Source organism: Sphaerodactylus townsendi, linkage group LG09, assembly GCF_021028975.2.
Source record: "Sphaerodactylus townsendi isolate TG3544 linkage group LG09, MPM_Stown_v2.3, whole genome shotgun sequence".
Classification (NCBI taxonomy): domain Eukaryota; kingdom Metazoa; phylum Chordata; class Lepidosauria; order Squamata; family Sphaerodactylidae; genus Sphaerodactylus; species Sphaerodactylus townsendi.
Window position 1 is genome coordinate 27,109,280 of NC_059433.1, and position 19,580 is coordinate 27,128,859.

At 42.2% G+C, this 19,580-nt stretch overlaps 1 long non-coding RNA gene across 1 annotated transcript; it reads right to left on the reverse strand.

Moving 5' to 3' along the window:
• Positions 1-2,091: 2,091 nt before the first annotated feature.
• LOC125438746 lies at positions 2,092-19,453 on the reverse strand. Its single transcript, XR_007245396.1, has 3 exons — positions 19,172-19,453; positions 2,353-2,513; positions 2,092-2,206 (listed from the first exon to the last, which is right to left on the reverse strand). It is a non-coding gene; the product is annotated as an uncharacterized LOC125438746 (long non-coding RNA).
• Between the last annotated feature and the right edge of the window lie 127 nt (positions 19,454-19,580).

The following is a 19,580-nucleotide window of genomic DNA, read 5'->3' on the forward strand; positions in this document are numbered from 1 at the left end:
GCTGCTTTGGAAGTTGGACTCTGCAGCATTTTACCTTGCTAAGATTGCTTCCAACTCAAAACCTCACCCTGACAAAGCTCCGCCCCCCCCCCGCCCCCATATCTCTTGGAATTTTCCACCTTGGAGCTGGCAACCACGAGGGGCAACTGATCTCTAGTTGGAAAATTCCTGGAGATTTCCAGGTCCCACCTGGAGTTGGCAACCCTAAAAACTGAGAAGGAAGTACAAAAAGGGGTGAGGCTTTGGGGGCTTTCAGGAAAGGGGGAAAAAAGAAATAGTGGGGGAGGGGAAATGAGATGCCTCCCACAAGTCCTTGCAGGTTCCCGCTTATTATTTATTATTAATACAGCATCTTCACACTTTAAAGAGTAACATAAGCAAATGACAGTTTCTTGCCATCTAAGGCTAAGATCTAAAGACACTTTCCTGAATGTAAGCCCCAGTGAATAGAATGAAACTTACTTCTGAGTAGACCTGTTTAGGCTTGTCACCCCCATCCCCCACTCCCATTTTTTTTAATATGTAGGGGACAAAAGCAGGAATTCTAAAACTAAGGTAACAGTAACTGGGTGCAAATGTGAGAGTCTTTCAGAAAATATATTTGGAACCCATCTCTTTATTCAGTACATTATGTTTCAAACTCAACTTTCTCAAAGTTTCATAAAAACAAACTTTTGAGGGGTGAAAAACTATACAGGTGCATAATGATGCCTTTACACATTCTTCCAAAACGATTTGTAAGCCATCTGTGTTGGAGTGAGGGCTTGCAAAGGCTTGGAAGCCGTGCTGGTGGACAGCTTTGGGCTGTTTGTAACTAAACAGTCCATATCATTAAATCTGCCAGTAGTGTTAAGAGAGCAGAGGCATTTCAATTATGCCATATGTCTACATGTTAGCTGAAGAATCCAATTGAATAATATTGTTCCTGCCTTTTAAAAAAAACATTACAGTGTACACAAATATTGAAGTGGGAAAATGACAATTGAGAAATTGGTCGTTCCTACCAAGCTCATGAATATAAAACATTGACATCTTTCCCTCCCAAAAAAATATTAGTATATAACCATTTGTTCATAAAGAAACCAGAAACTGGCATCTCCTTTACTTTCCCAGCCCCAACAAAGTGCTCATAAAAATACTGAATAAATTCTGTATAGGTTGGCTCCTTTTGATCACATGTTTGTAGATGTACATGATAACGTTCTTTCCCATCCTTCTCCTTTCTCCACAGTTTATCCTACCCATAGGCCAGTGATGGCAAACCTATGGCACAGGTGCCAGAGGTGGCACTCAGAGCCCTCTCTGTGGGCACGCACAGAGTTCATCATGTGGGGGGGGAAATCGCCCCCCACACACACACACACATCTAGGCTGGCCTGGGCCGCTGGGCTCAATTATAGTTTTATAATTTTATAATTTTATGGCTTTGTATTTTGACTGGGGTTATTCGATTTGTTTTATTGTATTGTTGTTGTTGTGCACCGCCCTGAGCCCTTTGGGGGTAGGGCGGTTTACCAAATCGAATAAATAAATAAAAATAAAATAAATAAATAAATTATTAGCATTAAACCTGAGACCTAGTTTTGGGGAAGCAGTATAGGTAACCCTGCTAAGCGCTGTTAAACCCCACTGATTTTCATGCAAAGAACTAAAGCGCGATTCTTTACCTGGGAGTAAACTCTGTTGCTGGCAATGTAGCTTGCTTCTGAGTAAACTCTCCTAGGGTTGTGATTCACCCATTCGAAGAGTTTCATGGTTGCTTCAAAGCAAAGCCAACAACTACCACCAAGCTTACTCCTGAGTAACACACGCCTCAGAGCCAACCATTTTTTCTAAACTAAAACCTCAGTATTCAGGTTAAATTGCCGTGTTGGCACTTTGCAATAAATAAGTGGGTTTTGGGTTGCAGTTTGGGCACTCGGTCTCAAAAAGGTTCGCCATCACTGCCATAGGCAATGATGGAGGTTGCAGAATTTCTGTAAATAAAAAATAACAGCCTGCGGTGGTGGAGGGGGGGAGGGGAGGAGCTCCGTTCAGTCAGAGGAACCAGGTGATATCCTCCTCTCTCTTCTCAGTGGTGCAAGAAATTTCACTGATGCAGGCATGACGTCAGCCTCTCGTTCTTGCTCCTCGCCACACCTCCTCACTGTGTGTGTGGTCCACGTTTGTCCCACAGTTTCCAGCATCAGCATTTTGGAGGTCTTTACTGGGGGGAAAAGAAATGGCAGGGGTTAAAAACAGTCTTCTGTGCGCATTCCAAAGATCCAAGCCTATATATTTTGCATGGTGTTTTCAGATGTGGGTATGACTTCATCATATAATTTAGCTTGCTTTGGTAAATTAATACCATACCTTCGTGGCTTTTCTTTCTTCATTTCCTATTTTTTTCCGGCTCAATTAATCTTCCTTCGGTTCCGCCCTCTTTTATTTCTCTTGTGCCATGTATCCTGTACCTTCGAGTCACGAAGGAAGCCCCATTCCACCTTTTCTTCCAATTCCTTTATCTCAGTCTTCTTTCATGCATATAAATTTAAAAAAAACCATGTTGGCAATCATGCCTGGGCTCAAGCAGTCATAGTTTATGTCTAAGGAAGATGTTGTTAAACTGTAAGAATTTGGCTTGGACAAGTATTCCTATTCAAAAAGAGAGATTTTGCAAACGGACAAGTCCACCAAATTTAGGTCTAAATCAAGATAGCCAAAAATAGAACCTCCATATTTGGAATAATGTATCTTCATTAACATGGCACTGGGTATTAATAAGAAAAGGTTTGCGTGCTCTCGAGGGCATCTGGCTGACCACTGCTAAAACTTGGTTATATCTAGAGATGTTAGCTCTAGGTGGGGGAAATACTTAGAGATTTGGAGGTTGAGCCTGAGATGGAGGGCCGTAGGTTGGAAACCCCTGCTTTAGGGTAATCCATTAGGATTCTGCTTATGTTCTAAAACTATCTGTGACAGCCTTCTAAGGTTTGGACTTCTGGGAAAACAGGAAACACAAATGATATGCATTTTGGGGTGCTGTGTGGTTTCCGGGCTGCATGGCCGTGTTCTAGCAGCATTCTCTCCTGACGTTTCCCCTGCATCTGTGGCTGGCGTCTTCAGAGAATCCCCAGTGATTCCAGCCGTGAAAGCCTTCGATAATACATTGGTATGCAATTTAATGCTTTGATACTTCATGTAATATCAGCAATGAAAGCTTGGCTTGGGCATGCCTAGGTTCTGGAAAAAGAAAGCTGTGTAGTGTGAGTTATGCAGCAAGGTATTTCCAACTCGATCCCGAGTCTTAAGAAACTAGGTATGCTGGTTTTTGGGTGTGAACTGAAACATTACTGTCCTCCATGCTAAAAATGCAAAAAAAAAAAGTATTCTGCTGCCAAAAAATGACAGGTCTGCCCCTTCTCAGGTGCTGTCTCCTGTTTAAAATATCAAACTCAACATAATTTGTGTCCTGAATTTATCATTGCAGTTCCCCACCCCCACACTGTAGAATGGGAAATGTTCAAGGTAATGACTCACAATGGGAATACTACATGTTACACAGGGAAAGGGAGGGAAATCCACACAAGATTGCCATTTTCAAGAGCAGTCCAATAATCTTTCTAATGTATGGTTCTGTCCAAAGTAATGTTGCTTCATGAAAATTAATCTGCTCACCTGGAGAATATAATAAAAGAATCGTTAGGACTTGTGTTGCAAATATCAGCGTAAAGGTATTCAGGTAAAAGTCCATCAACACAAAGTCTGTACCCCAACAAGAAAACCGATTACATTCCCAGTTCAATAAGTCTTTCTTAGGGGTTGGTGTGTCAGGAAGATAATGATGATCTCTTGGTGAAGCAAATCAGACAATCTCCTTCAAACCTCTTGAAGTCTCAAATTTTCGTAGAGGATATGTGTCTCTCTTAGAGAATCTCCTTCAATATTCTGGAACGCTCTTAATTTTCATAAAGGACCTATGTGTCAGGTAAATTACAAATCTAAATTTACAAAAACTATATACTATTCTTACAGTAAACCCCCAAATGAGGTGCATAAAACCCCCAAAGAGATATATTTATCTCATGGAGCTGCTTTGCATAAGCCTACACAGTGGCATCTAAAGCTCACTTGCATCCCAAAAATCACATTTTCTCAGTATATTTCAATAGACAACATAAGACTATAGGGCTTCCTGGAAGCACACGTTTTGGGGAGTTCTACCATTTGTGGAAAGCTCTTCCCAAGCGTAAGCCTACACTGATATCTCACTGTTGGCCTTCAGAAAGTTTAAAACAAAATAACATGGAATTTGACTTTCAAATTTCTCCAAATCCTGAATTTATTGACAATCACTATTGTTTTGTAAGGGTGTGTGTATGTGTGATTATTCTGTTTGTATTTATCATGGTTGAATGAGCCATCTTGCGGACACAGATTTTGTAGTAAAAAGGGATGTAAATGTATATGTTTGGAATATAGTTGGGTGGAGGAACTGCACAGAATACAATATACGTGGTCCCTTTGTTTCTTTATTTGAGCGTTCCTGGTTAAAAGCAAATTCATTCGTTTTAATTATTCAAACATTTGTTTGGAGAGAAATTGATGAGGAATTATAGTCAAAACAGTATGCAAATTATATCATTTTAAAAAGTATATATATGTACAGCTGCTCTGAAGAGCACCAATTGCCACTCTTTGATGTTATAGAGAAAATGCAAATTAACATATAGCTAGATAATTAACTCCATCACCTGGTTGTATTATTGTATTACTGAGAGTGCTTTTTACTCATTCAGTACTTCAAAGTTGGAAGGTGCAAAGATTCACACCTAGCAATTGTAGAAGTTTCATGCAAACGAGAAGAGAGACAAGCTGTTGACATTGTTAAATACAAAAAACATCTGATGAATCTTTTCGGTAACAGCAAAAAGGTTTCTACTACTTTTTTTTGTAATCTGCGCACATGCCAATGATTTTTTAAATTTTGCCTGCTATTATTCTTCCATATGGCAAATTACTGTCACTGAAAATCTTATGCTTCAAAAAAATTGCAGTATTTTTGGATAGATTTACTAGCAACAGCATAAATTATCTATGTGGCAAGTGAAAGGAGCATATTGTTGTTAGAGACACCAAAAGCTTTTCATTTAACAATTGTACCAGCTGGAAACAAATTTATAGTTTTTATTCTAAGGAACAATTTAAAACTCCTGTGGTTATATTTCAGTTGGAAATCAATGTTTGACCAAGTCGTTTCCAGACTAATTTTATGTTTGGAGTACTTAAGCCTCCAAATTCCACCCGACCACCCACACATACAAATACACCTATTTTTTTAAGATTCTGAGTAAGAGATTCTTTCGTAATTAAATATCTCAAAAAATGAACAAACTGGTAATAAAATATGGGATTATTCTTATATAGTTGACATTCATGCTGATAGTCATCTTAGCTTCCATGTAGTTCATTTTTAACCAATCCAATCCAAAAACCTCTATTAGGCATAAAACCAGAAGTACCATACATTCCAAGTCATTTTTCACCAGCAATACTTTGTTACTATGCTGAAGTTCTGCGCTTGTTCCCCAGAGACTCTGGGAAGAGATAGCACAGATGCCTTTGTGGCTGAGTAAATTGGCCCTGTCCTGCTTGGTCAGCTAACTAGACCAGCTGTAGCTTACTGACAGCGTAGTGTAGTGGTCAGAGTATCAGACTATGACTTGGGTTCAAAACTGCATTCTGCAAAGAAGCTAATGGGACAAGTCCCTGTTTCTCAGCTAATCTACCTCACAGGGCTGTTGTGGAGATAAAATGGGGAACAGCGAGTTATGTACACAACCCTGAACTTCTAGAGGAAAATCAGACTAAAATGTAATGTACTTACCTGGCAGGGGAGACACCTTGATCGCACTGTGTGTTTTAAATGCAATCAAGCTGCTTCCACCTTATGGCAACTCTATACATTAATGACCTCCAAAATGTCTTGTTATTAACAGCCTTGTTTCGGTCTTGCAGGCTGAGGGCTGTGGCTTCCTTGATAGAGTCAATCCAGCTCATGGTGGGTCTTCCTCGTTCCCTGCTCCTTCAAGCTTCCAAGCATTATTGCCTTTTCCAGTGACCATAAGAACGTAAGAACATAAGAACAAGCCAGCTGGATCAGACCAAAGTCCATCTAGTCCAGCTCTCTGCTACTCGCAGTGGCCCACCAGGTGCCTTTGGGAGCTCACATGTAGGATGTGAACGCAATGGCCTTCTGCGGCTGTTGCTCCCGATCACCTGGTCTGTTAAGGCATTTGCAATCTCAGATCAAGGAGGATCAAGATTGGTAGCCATAAATCGACTTCTCCTCCATAAATCTGTCCAAGCCCCTTTTAAAGCTATCCAGGTTAGTGGCCATCACCACCTCCTGTGGCAACATATTCCAAACACCAATCACACGTTGCGTGAAGAAGTGTTTCCTTTTATTAGTCCTAATTCTTCCCCCCAGCATTTTCAATGAATGCCCCCTGGTTCTAGTATTGTGAGAAAGAGAGAAAAATTTCTCTCTGTCAACATTTTCTACCCCATGCATAATTTTGTAGACTTCAATCATATCCCCCCTCAGCCGCCTCCTCTCCAAACTAAAGAGTCCCAAACGCTGCAGCCTCTCCTCATAGGGAAGGTGCTCCAGTCCCTCAATCATCCTTGTTGCCCTTCTCTGCACTTTTTCTATCTCCTCAATATCCTTTTTGAGATGCGGCGACCAGAACTGGACACAGTACTCCAAGTGTGGTCGCACCACTGCTTTATATAAGGGCATGACAATCTTTGCAGTTTTATTATCAATTCCTTTTCTAATGATCCCCAGCATAGAGTTTGCCTTTTTTACAGCTGCCATGCATTGAGTTGACATTCCCATGGAACTATCAACTAAGATGCCTAAATCCCTTTCCTGGTCTGTGACTGATAGCACTGACCCCTGTAGCGTGTATGTGAAGTTTGGATTTTTTGCCCCTATGTGCATCACTTTACATTTTGCTACATTGAACTGCATTTGCCATTTCTGAGCCCACTCACCTAATTTATCAAGGTCTGCTTGGAGCTCTTCGCAATCCTTTGTGGTTCTCACCACCCTACATAATTTGGTATCATCTGCAAACTTAGCCACCACGCTACCCACCCCTACTTCCAGGTCATTTATGAATAGGTTAAAGACCACTGGTCCCAAAACGGATCCTTGGGGGACACCACTCCCGACATGTGAGAACTTCCCATTTACACCCACTCTTTGTTTCCTGTTTCTCAACCAGTTTTTAATCCATAGGAGGACTTCCCCTCTTATTCCTTCATTGCTGAGTTTTCTCAACAGTCTCTGGTGAGGAACTTTGTCAAAAGCCTTTTGGAAATCCAAGTAGACAATGTCCACCGGTTCACCCCTGTCCACATGCCTGTTTACACCCTCAAAGAACTCTAGTAAGTTTGTAAGACAGGATTTGCCTCTGCAAAAGCCATGCTGACTCTTTCTTAGCAGGTCTTGCTTTTCTACATGTTTTATAATTTTATCCTTAATGATAGATTCTACTAACTTACCAGGAACAGATGTCAAACTGACTGGCCTGTAATTTCCCGGGTCCCCCCTAGATCCTTTCTTAAAGATTGGTGTGACATTGGCCATCTTCCAGTCTTCAGGGATGGAGCCTGATTTCAGGGATAAGTTGCATATTAAAGTGAGAAGATCAGCAATTTCATGCTTGAGCTCTTTAAGAACTCTTGGGTGAATGCAATCTGGGCCAGGGGATTTGGTAACATTTAGTTTATCAGTGGCTGCCAGAACTTCTTCCTTGTCTACCACTATCTTTGCTAGTTCGCTAGTTCGAAGACCCTTTGTCTTCTTATGTGATTAAAGTACAATAGCCTCAGTTTAGTCATTTTAACTCCATACTAAATTAAAATCCAAAATAGGATTTTATAAATTTACTTATATATTAGAAGAGGAGGAGGAGGAAGAAGTAGTTGTATTTATATCCCCCCTTTCTCTCCTGTAGGAGACTCAAAGGGGCTTACAAACTCCTTTCCCTTCCCCCCCCCACAACAAACACCCTGTGAGGTAGGTGGGGCTGAGAGCTCCAAAGAACTGTGACTAGCCCTAGGCCACCCAGCTGGTGTGTGTGGGAGCGCACAGGGTAATCTGAATTCCCCAGATAAGCCTCCATAGCTGAGGCAGCAGAGCAGGGAATCAAACCTGGTTCCGCCCGATTAGAGTACACCTGCTCTTAACCACTACGCTACTGCTGAACCAGACAGAACCAGAAGGAATATGCAACAGTAGTAGCACTTATATTCATATATTAGGTAATACTGCTGTGTTTACTCAAAAAAATGGTCCTTCTAAAAAAAGGTAATACATAGAGTTTTTTTAAGTTAGTGTACGTAACTGTGTTACCTCTGTTACTATACTTATCTATATGCAAATTCATGATAGCAAATTTAGAAAGAAAACACCCTCTAGTCTTCCTTTCAGGTTAATAAGTGTGTGTAGACATCTTCCACCTCTTTACAAACATCACAAGGAACACATCATGTGTCGTAGCCTATAACTAACTTCCTCTGTAATGATCCTACATGTCATTGTTGCTTGATGTGAACTAATTTATTCTCTTTATTCAGTTTCTTTTTAATGATAGATGACTTCAGATTATCTTAATTATGACAGTTTAATCCTGTCTATCAGGAAATTATTTATACATAGGAAGGAGGAAGTAGTAAACTTCTGTGATTGTGATGATCCTTGATAAGGAGGTCATTTTTATCCTTTTCTAATCATGGCTTTTGATTAATCCAAATTTGTAAGATAGAACTGTCACTTTTCTTCTCATTGAAAACACCCACTCAGTATGACCCAAATCTTCCTAAAAATATGACTGTTTTTGGTGAGAAATCCCAAGGCAAGAATGAAGCTTAAAATAATTTTTGTAGACCATTATGGATGGGAATAAGAAAGTTCACTTGTGTGGAAGTAGCTGAAACAATATTTGAAAATTTCATCAAAAAAAACCCCCCACCAAAAAATAGCAATTTTAATCATTTGGATTGTGATTTAAAAACAAACTGCGGTGCTTTGTTTTGTAGGATTCTACAGTTATATCTATTCCTGAGTGACTGATTCTATATTCCAGGTTGTGTATGGTCTCGGCCTTGAGGAATCAAAATATTGTCCTAGCAAACGCAGAATCCATGACATCATAATTCAAAATTTTCCTGTTGTGGATTTGTAACCTCTCAAGGGATATTTCCTAATCGGTTAAACTCTCTCTGGCCAGTTCTGTCTTTCTTCAAAGCCTGGTGTAAAGGCAGAGGCTAACCTTGACTCTCCCCCCAGAGTTTCTGGCACACGTGAAGGTAAAGAAGGGCTTTCTCTTTTCCTTTGTGTCTTCTTCGGAGGTCAGAAGCATGAGAGAGTTATGTACTATTTTGTGCGTTCTCCAAAGCCAGCAAAATGCAAGAGAACAGCAATACCTTTGAATTCTCTGTGTATGCCAGGAGTTTTCAAGGAAAGGTGGGGTCATATGTGTGTATGTGTGTGTAAAGTGCTATTGCGAGCATATTATTTATTTATTTACATTTCTATCCCACCCTATACCCGAAAGCCTCAAGGTGGGTTGCAACACGAGACATAAAAATCACCCAAAAGCAATTCTAAACTGTGCACCATAAAACCTGTATAAAATTCCTAAAAGCCTGTTAAAATTCCTAAAAGCCTATTAAAATCCTGATGGCAACCCCGTAGGGTTTTCAAAGCAAGAGATGTTCAAAGGTGGTTTGTCATGGCCTGCATCTGAATAGCAACCCTGAACTCTCCTGGTGGGCTCCCTTCCAAACACTAATCAGGGCCAACCCTGCTTAGATTCTGAGACTGGAGGAGATCAAACTTGCCTGGGCCATCCTGGTCAAGGTGGGGAAGATTAGTAATGAGTAGTAATGGCTGGCTAGGAATCTGTTTTTAGTGCTCTCTTTCCTTTCTTTCTGTACTCTTCCCCAACGGTTCCCCATAAAAACCAACCCTTAAGCAATTTCTAAACAAAAGCCTCTATTGGATCTGGTCATGACCCGTTTAGGGGTCCTCAGTCACCAGCTGAAGATAAACTGTTTTCTTTCTAGCAATTTATGGGAGTGGCTTGTCAAACTTTATTTAGGAACCCCCCATTTTAGGCATTTTGAGTATTCTGATTCCAAGAATTAATCCCAGCCACCTTTCAAACATAAATAGGTGTTGGCATTGCAGTAGGGTGACTCAGCAGGGTGTCACAATTTAACACCTAATTCAAAACTGTAGTGAGAAGTAAGTTTTCACAGCTGTAGCTTGTATCTTACCAAGTGGGTATTAGAGAGAATTTCAGTGGAATGCTTAATTTTAGGTACATTTACCCCACAATTTGCAGTGATCTATTACTGCCACGTAAAGAGAGAGAGAGACTCCAATAATCAAATCCAGATTTGTCTGAAAAGTTATACTGACCTGTCTGATGATCAGCAACTTAAATTACAAGGATAATTTTAAAGACTAGGATACCCAATTGTATTACCATCTGTTATCAGTGTAGTCCAAGAAACATTACATTTCTCTCAAGATGTCATAAATACACTGCATAAATAGAAAATGCGATCTATCTATCTTCTTGCTTTTATTTGTAATCTAAAGTGTCAGAAAGTGGAAACCACAGTTGTGTTTCTCCATTGTAGAATGAGTTCTTCATGCAAAAGCAAGAAAGATGTCCCTGGTTGCTTTGGGAACAATTACCTCCAGCTACAGGTGAATTGACTTGTGGAGAGTTTTGGGTAGAAACTGAAAAGAAAGGCGATACAGGTGGGATGTAGGTGTTAGATCAGAGATTTGGTGTGGCAGGGAGATCTATAGGCCTTTATTTATCCAAGTACCAAATTAGTTTGTAGTGAAGGGAATTTTGATTTCCTATATCTATGTACAACTGTTACTTTTGCTATTTCTACTATGAAGTAAGGCACTGTATTAAATTAACTGAATTAAATCTCACATATGGACAGAGATAAATGCAGTGCTCTGCTAGGTTGTTCCATTTCGTGTGGTGCCATCGCCCCAAACTTCCTGACACAGACTGACAAGGGTAATATATATACAAGGCTGTGAACATGTAAAGAAGAACCGCCTCTTACGGGAGCAGGCTGCTTGTATTGGAATAACCTTGCACATTGGTGATTATCCGTTTGATGTGTGCATACATAGTTCAGAAACACCAACATCCCACAAATGCATGGTGCTTCCTTTCTGGTGGGACTTCCAGAGAAGCAGAGGAAACAGGATGTGTGTCTCACGTTTCCTCCTTACACTTCGATTCAGTGTTCTGACACGAGGAGAGTTTTCACCTGTGGTGAGATGCAAAATGTATATTTTGGATTAAACAAAACAGTGAGGAATCTTGTGGTCCTGACAGGCAGCTCTGGATTTTTCCATAGTGGGCACCTCAGGGACCTTTAAAAATAGTTGTTGCCCTTTTGATTCCTGCCGTTGTCCATCAGGCAACAGAGGAAGGAGACACAAATTGCTTGTGCCAGTCTGACAGGGAAAGGTTGATGGATGAGCATTTCTCTTATCAGGCTCGGGAGAGACGAGGTTTGATTTCACACTGGAACCAGTTCTGAGTCTGACGAGGGTAGGACAGAATATAAATACATACTTTTCCTGCTGTGCTGTTTCATGGCAGCCAGTCATGGAATACGCTGAAAGCCCTCCAGAACTGTCGGCCCCAAAAGGAAAGCGAGTGTTGCCAAAACATATTTCCACTCCCAGGAGTACAGCGGGGCAGTTGCCTCATGTGGGTTATTGCTTGGAAAGCGTGATTGAATTCTTGCTTTCCAAGAGGGGAATTACACACTTCTGGCTTCTGCACATACTGTACAATAAAAAAAGAGTTATAAATCATACCTTACTAAACTCACACAGGCTTTGATGCCTTAAGGGGTGCCAAGTTTGTCTTACTGACGAAGCCAGCTGGCTTAGAGGCCAAAGTAACAGCTTAAAAGGAGGATGCTGATAACTGTCAAAGAGTTAGAGCAGCAATATTCCTCTCTGAAGTCTGCAGAAATAGCTCCCTTCAACACTGTCAGAACTGTGCTGCCCCAGCACTTGAATAAGATCAATGAGGCAATTGAAGTGGCTGGAAGGGATAGTAGCCAAGAGACTAGCCTCCTTTGACTATGGTGTATTTATATCCCCACAGAGCACACTGTCACTGTCTGGTATGCTTGCAGGACAGTGGGATGAATGAACTGCTATGTATTTGCTTTGGAACGGGGTATGTTTTAGAAACCAAAGAGAGAAATAAGTGATGCATCCAGATATAATAAAGGCCCGGTGGCTGTAGAATCTTTTGCTTTTTAGCAATTGCAGCTGTTGGCACTGTTAGAAAACAAACTTTCTACCCTGCCACTGGAACCATGGGAACTCTTTATAACATCCTTGGTCTTCCACAGAAGACAAAATTTAATATAGTCATTTGCATTCCAGGGCACAAGTCTCATAGTTGGGCAGAGTATGTCTCCTCCGCCGTGCCAATAGATTCCAGTCGTGACTCTTGTCCAGAGGCTCACTGAATGGATAAATGCTCAGAGTGACACATGGGGGCTTGTGTTGGGATTATTTGTGGCTACAGGATGTGCTCAGCAAGAAGAACATACAGCAGTTCTGACTTGCTTGGACTGTAGATTAACTATAACAGGTCCTTGTTTTAATAGGCGTACGAAAATTAAATATCCCTAAGATTCAGTGCTTTCAGGTTTGTAGTGGATATGATTTTTGAGGCTGCTCAAAGCTTGTGAGGTAAAATGAACTTTCATGGTGGATACTTCATGATAAGATTGCAAGATACACACAGCATATCTTCTGCGCTGTTGATATTGTAGTGTTTTTCCAAAGAATAGTAAATTGCAGATATGTAATGAGGCTATTTCTTTGCAAAGCCGTTCAGTTGCTACACTTTGAGTAGGAAGCCAGCTGTGGTTTACCTCCTCAGTTGTCATTATATGAATAAGGCCTGCAGCAGTGTGAAAAGGGATGCCCAGATCACAGAAGACAGTTAATATGGGAAAAGTGCTTTTGAAACAATATCAGGGTATTAGTTCAATGCTCTAATGCAGTGTCACAATAAAGCAGCTAACGTGTTCAGATTTCATATAATGGTGTCTCTACCTGGTGTAGCAGAGTAACTAACAGTGCTGTCCTATTTCAGTGGGGTGGACTGGAGTAGGGACAAATCAGGAGTTCTGTGCTTAAGATCTTACCTCCACCATGAACTAGCTAGGTCAGGGGTCTGCAACCTGCGGCTCTCCAGATGTTCATGGACTACAATTCCCATCAACCCCTGCCAGCATGGCAAATTGGCCATGCTGGCAGGGGCTAATGGAATTTGTAGTCCATGAACATCTGGAGAGCCCGCAGGTTGCAGACCCCTGAGCTAGGTAGTTTTAGGCAAGTCAGTATTTCATGAGGCCTGTCTGTAATGCAGAGCTGATACCGAGCTAGGATTGTTGTAATAACAACAGGATAACATATTTGAAATACTTTCTCTGATCTGATGCAAGGTGATAGCTGAAGAGGGGGAAGAATGTACATCAGCAAGAATCAAACCCGAAGAGAATGCCCATTCAAAGCGAAGGAAACCACATGTGCACAAATGGCCATTGTGAAACTGTCCTCTTTTTGTACACCAATGTTATTTTTTGGCCTTCCTTTTTTATCATGTGGGATTTAGACATAGGTCATTGGTCATACTTGGGTGTAGTTCCCAATATGTGCCAGGAGAGATGGTATATCAGCGGTAAAGAACAATGTCAGGAACTATTAGAGAACCACTCCCAGGCAATTAAAAAAATTTCCATGTGAGTTGATTGTTTCTAAATCTGCTAGTGGAAATATCACTCAGCTTCTGGATGCTGAAAATCAGAGGATGCTTTTGATCTTGGTAGAACCCTTGTTATCTAGGCTGGATTAAGAGACTGGTGACCCAGATGACTTCCTTGGTAGACAAACCATCTTGGCTGTACTCAACTATCCATTCAACATCCTATGGCAGTCACTCACAGGAACTTTTCTCAGTATTGCTCCCACTCAATATAAATGGTCAGCTCAAGTTTTGTGGAGCTATTACAATTCAGCTCCTTCTAAAATTAAAAAGCTTTAATAAGTTTTGTGGAAACAGATTTGTTTTTTATTGTTGATACATGGCATGAATATAGGTATGGGTGTGGAAATTTATTTTGCGGGTAGAGGTGTGCCCTTCCGGCTTGGTAACCTAAATTCAAAGAATAATACGCCAGACAATATATATAGTGTGGGTAATAAAAACTGGCCATAGCCATAGAGTTTATTAACAGAAAGCACAGGAAAACAAATTGGCGCAGCATGGGAGGTGATCCAAGCATCTGGGCAGCCCGAGTGCTGTCCCCCAGAAGATAACCGATTCCTCCAGCCCGCCTGCTGGAGGAATGTAAGCAAGCGGAAGGTTGGAGTGAGACATTCCAGACCGGCGAAGTGCCCATGACTGGGGCCCCTTCTCCATCCCCCGCTAGGGGTGCAAGCTCCTTAGCCCCCTGCGGGACGTTCCAACCATGGGCTTGCTCCACCCCTGCCTCTTAAGGAGGTGTAAAAACAGGGGAGCTACACCAGCTCCCCTTGCCAGCGGATGACCACACATGCGCAAGCCACAAACGGCTATGACAATAAGAATAACAATAAACATTTCAAAATACAGGGATCGGGTGGGTGGGAAAATCCCTCGCCGTCTGGAAGCGGAGTGGGCCTGGGACCACAAGGCAGGGCTTTTATAGGCTCTGCCTCCAGCCTACTCTGACAACGAGTACGTCTCCAATTGTCTTCGGCCCTCTCCGCATGCGCAGAACGGACTGGAACCACCTGACCCTATGCGCATGCGCGGATCAGCCGCACATGCGCAGAACAGGCCCTGAACCCCTCGCCGGGCCCTTTTCCCTCCCACAATGGCGGCTGCGTCTCAGGCGTGGCCACGCTTTATTTATTTATTGGATTTCATAGACCGCCTCATCCCTGAAGGGCTCTATCGTCTGATATAGATATCATGCATGCAAATTGTGCATTAAAGTAATGATGTAGGGTATGAAGGCAATAAAAATGATGTTCGGAAGTTGAACGGATGCATCCTTGCCTGGGGGATCATTTACCTTAGAGTTGACCCTGCAAGTTGTAAGTTGTTAGAATGAAATCTCGTTTTCAATACCAGCTGAGTGAAAACAGTCAAAAATGTGGATCTTGTGCCAATATATTTCAGAAGATGTTTCATTCCATTTCGCTTTATCCCTTGCTGTTCTGGTTTTTCCCACGTTTTGTGACACCATCCTTTGTGTGCTCTTCCTGGAGAGGTGGAATTTTTTAACACCCTCTCCCCAATTATGCTGCATTTACCAGTTGCTCTTACACTGGTGTAATGCCCATTGGGCAAGGTGGGCAGCTGCCCAGGGCATCACCTTGTGGGGGGCATCAAAATGCTGGGTTCGTTTTTGGGTATTTTTAGTGGTTTTCCATTTTTGGCCTGCAGGGGGCGCAGCTTTTAGACTAGCGGCACCAAGATTTCAGTGTATCATCAGGAGACTGTCCTTATGATACCCCCCAGGTTTGGTGAGGTTTGATTCAGGGAGTCCAAAGTTATGGACTCCCAAAGGGGGTGCCCCTATCCCCCATTGTTTCCAATGGGAGCTAATAGGAGATGGGGGCTACAGTTTTGAGGGTCCATAACTTTGGCCCCCCTGAACCAAACTGCACCAAACCTGGGGGGTATCATTAGGGAAGTCTCCTGATGAGACCCTGAAAGTTTTGAGACTGTGCCTTCAGAAATGTGCCCCCCCCCAGCCTGCAACCCCCATTGACAGCAATGCAGAAAACTCAATGCAGCACCAAGATTCTTGGGCAAATTTTGGGATGTTCTTGCAGGGAGGGCATTCTTGGACGTATCAGCACCAAAATCCCAGGGTATCATCTGGAGACTGTCATGATGGCACCCTCAAGGTTTGGTGCAGTTTGGTTCAGGGGGTCCAAAGTTATGGACCCTCAAAAGGGTAGCCCCCATCTCCTTAGCAAAGAATGGGGGATGGGGCACCCCCCTTGAGGGTACATAACTTTGGACCCCCTAATCCAAACCGCACCAAACTTTGGGGGTACCATAAGGACAGTTTCCAGATGATACCCTGAAATTGTGGTGCCGATACATCCAAAAATGTGCCCCTTGCAGGGACCAATGTCCTGGTGCAAAAATGTTTTGGTCGTGGTGGAGTGGCCGCCCATGGGGGGGGCATTCAACTCAGGTTTTGCCCAGGGCTACAGTTTGCCCAGGGCTGCCTCGTTACGCCCCTGTGCTCTTATGAAAAAGCTTTAAAATACTGTTCCATAGAAAGAGATTAGGTAGGTGAACAGTCAGACAAGATTCTGAAGTATCTACTGAGTCACTTAGGTGGAGAGTAGACGAGCTTAACTTTGGCTTTCTGGACTGGCCCGGATTAGCCTTCCCTTGGTGAAGCATTTAAAGACCGTGCCAAGGAGTAGCCACGGAGGAAGAGTCAGACCTATTACAAGGCAAGTGGGAATAGGTTAATGGCAGAGCATAATGGGGAAACTGGGCGATGAGAAACCCCCTTCTCTTGTTCTATTTGGAGGCTCTGCCCTGGGGTACTTGCCCAACTAAAACCAACCCTGGAGGTGGAGGATATAACAGCCCTGAACTCAAGTACCACTGAGCACATGAGGACTTCCTCCCTATAGCACGTGCCTAAACTTGGGCCACTGAGACAATAACCCGCCTTTTATTGGTTTCAAAAAAGCTTGCTGTGATATTCATCATACATATAATAAATATACATTAACTTAGCACAATGAATTCACTTCCAGGTCACAGTGGAAGTGATGTCATTGTTTCAGAGTCTCCAATGTTCATCCCCCATCTCTTGCCTATTGCCTATACGACCCTATTGCTGTTTTTTCTGTGCCTTGACTGAGTGTGCAGATGGATTGTGTTCTCAGAGCTGTGGCAGGGAAATATTTCACGGGTGTTTGCAAAAGACAGGCAGCATATTAGACATGTAGACATGGTCCACCTTAATTTCAATAGATGAGGCCAATCTACATGTACTAAAAGGTTATATTGGAATGAGAAGAGCCTTCAAACCTACAAGAAATAGTTGCTATTGTTCCCCTTTTTTTCTCTTCTCTCCTTCCCAAAAGAATCTTGTCACCGAGGCAAGGGATACATTGTGCCTGCCATCTGTTGTTGGATGAAAATGTCCTGTTGCCATAGCATAAGGTTCTGATTTCATATCTTGGGGGTGGGGGGTGGGAAACAACATATCTACTAGTTTTCATTTGCAATTTCTCCTCTTTTTTAAGGGGCTACATCAAACATTCAGATCCAAACCATTCAAATAAAATAAATTAAAAGGAAACAATTGGCTTAACACACGTTCTTATCTCTGGCAGCTTGTCATGAATAGAACATTCACATGCTGTTACCAAATTAGTTTTGGTTAAAATTTAGGTGGTTTGAACTGAATTGTAGCGGGGAGGGTGTGTGAATAATATAGCCTTTCTTTTTGGTCTGAAATATTTAGTCAAAATAAGGCGACAGACCAACTAGGCAAGGGGAAGATCAGTGTTTATGACTCAGAGAGGCTTAAACAATTCTCCACGCCTTCATTTTATCCTCACAACAGCCCTTTAAGGGATGTTGGGCTGACAGTATGTGACTGGCCCAAAGTCAGCTTTCTTGGCAGAGTGGGGATTTGAACCAGGATATCTCAGATCCAAGTCTGACACTAACCATTACACACCACCTTGGCAGCATTCAACTGCAAACTGGGAAACAATTTTTGTTTAGAGATAATGGAACTGCAAAGTTTACTGAGACTTTTTAACCATTTTCATATGGTGACAAGCGTCCATTGTATCGGATAGATATCCACTGCAAGACACACAAAACACAAGCTACACCATAAGATTCAGTGCACATTTAGAGCAGTGCATATGTGCAAGCCCAAACACCAACCCGTTTTATGGGGATGTTACACTGGCATCAGAAACAGATAATGGTACAAATGTTTAAAGCTGCTCTGTACTGATCTCTCACATGTGATAGCAGCAGCCTGGGCCTGTGTAATCCACAGCAAAATGTTAGTTTTGTCAGTGCATCATTGTTGTATAGCAAAAATTCTCCTTTGACAGGCCTTGACTGAGTTCCCAGTTCATTTGGCAACGTGTGCAGCTGGTCTTATTTGGGATGAATGGTTACTTTGGGAAGAAGAAAGAGCACCCGGTGCCTCTCTCCATGCTCCTGAGCTAGTTTAATTTAATTAATTTCACTTATTTTCAGCTGGGCCAATCAGAATGCATTGGGGGGTCACTGTGTGCATGTCTGTCTGGAAGAGCAGAGTCCCAGAAGCTGTGCCAATGCTTTAATAAGCTCCTTTGTCTGTCGCTGGATGGTGTGAAAGCGACTCAGGGTGTGCATTTTGACTGGTGGGGTCTTTATGTCTCTCTAAAGAGTTTCACAGGTGGTTGCATTGCCTTTTCCTGCTCTCCTGCTTTCGGGAGCTCTAGAAATCTGTAAGGACTAATCTTCCTCACTGTGGAAGGTAAAATATAACGGCAAAGAACCCGAGATGCCATTTGAAGGAAAATCAATATGTCTTGATTGTGGTGGAGGAAAAAAAAACACCAAATGAATGTGACATTTTCTGCAAAATGCTTGGAATCTACGTGAGCCTTTCTAAGAAGTGAATATATTGTTCCGAGGAAGGACTGAGCTGTCCAATGTATCCTTGCGGTTGCTGATGGATAAGCTGAATGAACTTTTCTCTCATCTGCTGTATCTTTTGTTAATAGACTTAAAAGTTGGTGCCAATTGGATTGGAAACATGGGGCCAGCAACAGTATTAAAACCAACATTTGTTAACATGGTTACAAACTCACTGGACTGATGGGCATGTAATAAATGCTTTGGCAACATAGGTTCATAGAAGGGATGCTTAGCTGAAAAATCAGGTTGTCGTGCTACTTAACCTGGCATTGATTGTGCATCCATATAGCTTGAAGGGCAAGAAAGGGCAAATAATAGTATCCCCCTGACTCCAGGAGCAAAAAAATTATTTCCATTGCTATTACCTGAAGCTGCCAAGTGCTAATTTCCTCTTCCAGATCACTAGACTGATTGCAGAAAATGTGTCTCTCTTTGATCCCCTCGTGCCAAAAGCAGTGTTGTCTTTTGGAGAGGAGAGACTGTTGACAAGGTTTAGATCATTGAAGTTCAGCTTTCTAAAACGTTGACAGCCGGAATGGAGATCACAGTTGAACACCTTTTCTCTCCTGGGCCACTGGTTCCATTCTTGATCCATTCTGTCATTTCAAATCAAGGAACTGAAACGAGGTAGCACCGTTTTTAAGAGGGCGACCTTTAGGACAGATACATAAAAATATACTCAATTAACAACAACAATAGAATTGCACTCTGTGATGAACTGCTCAGGTAAATAAGATTTGAAAGTGCAGCTGGGGGCAAAGTGCAACCCAAAAA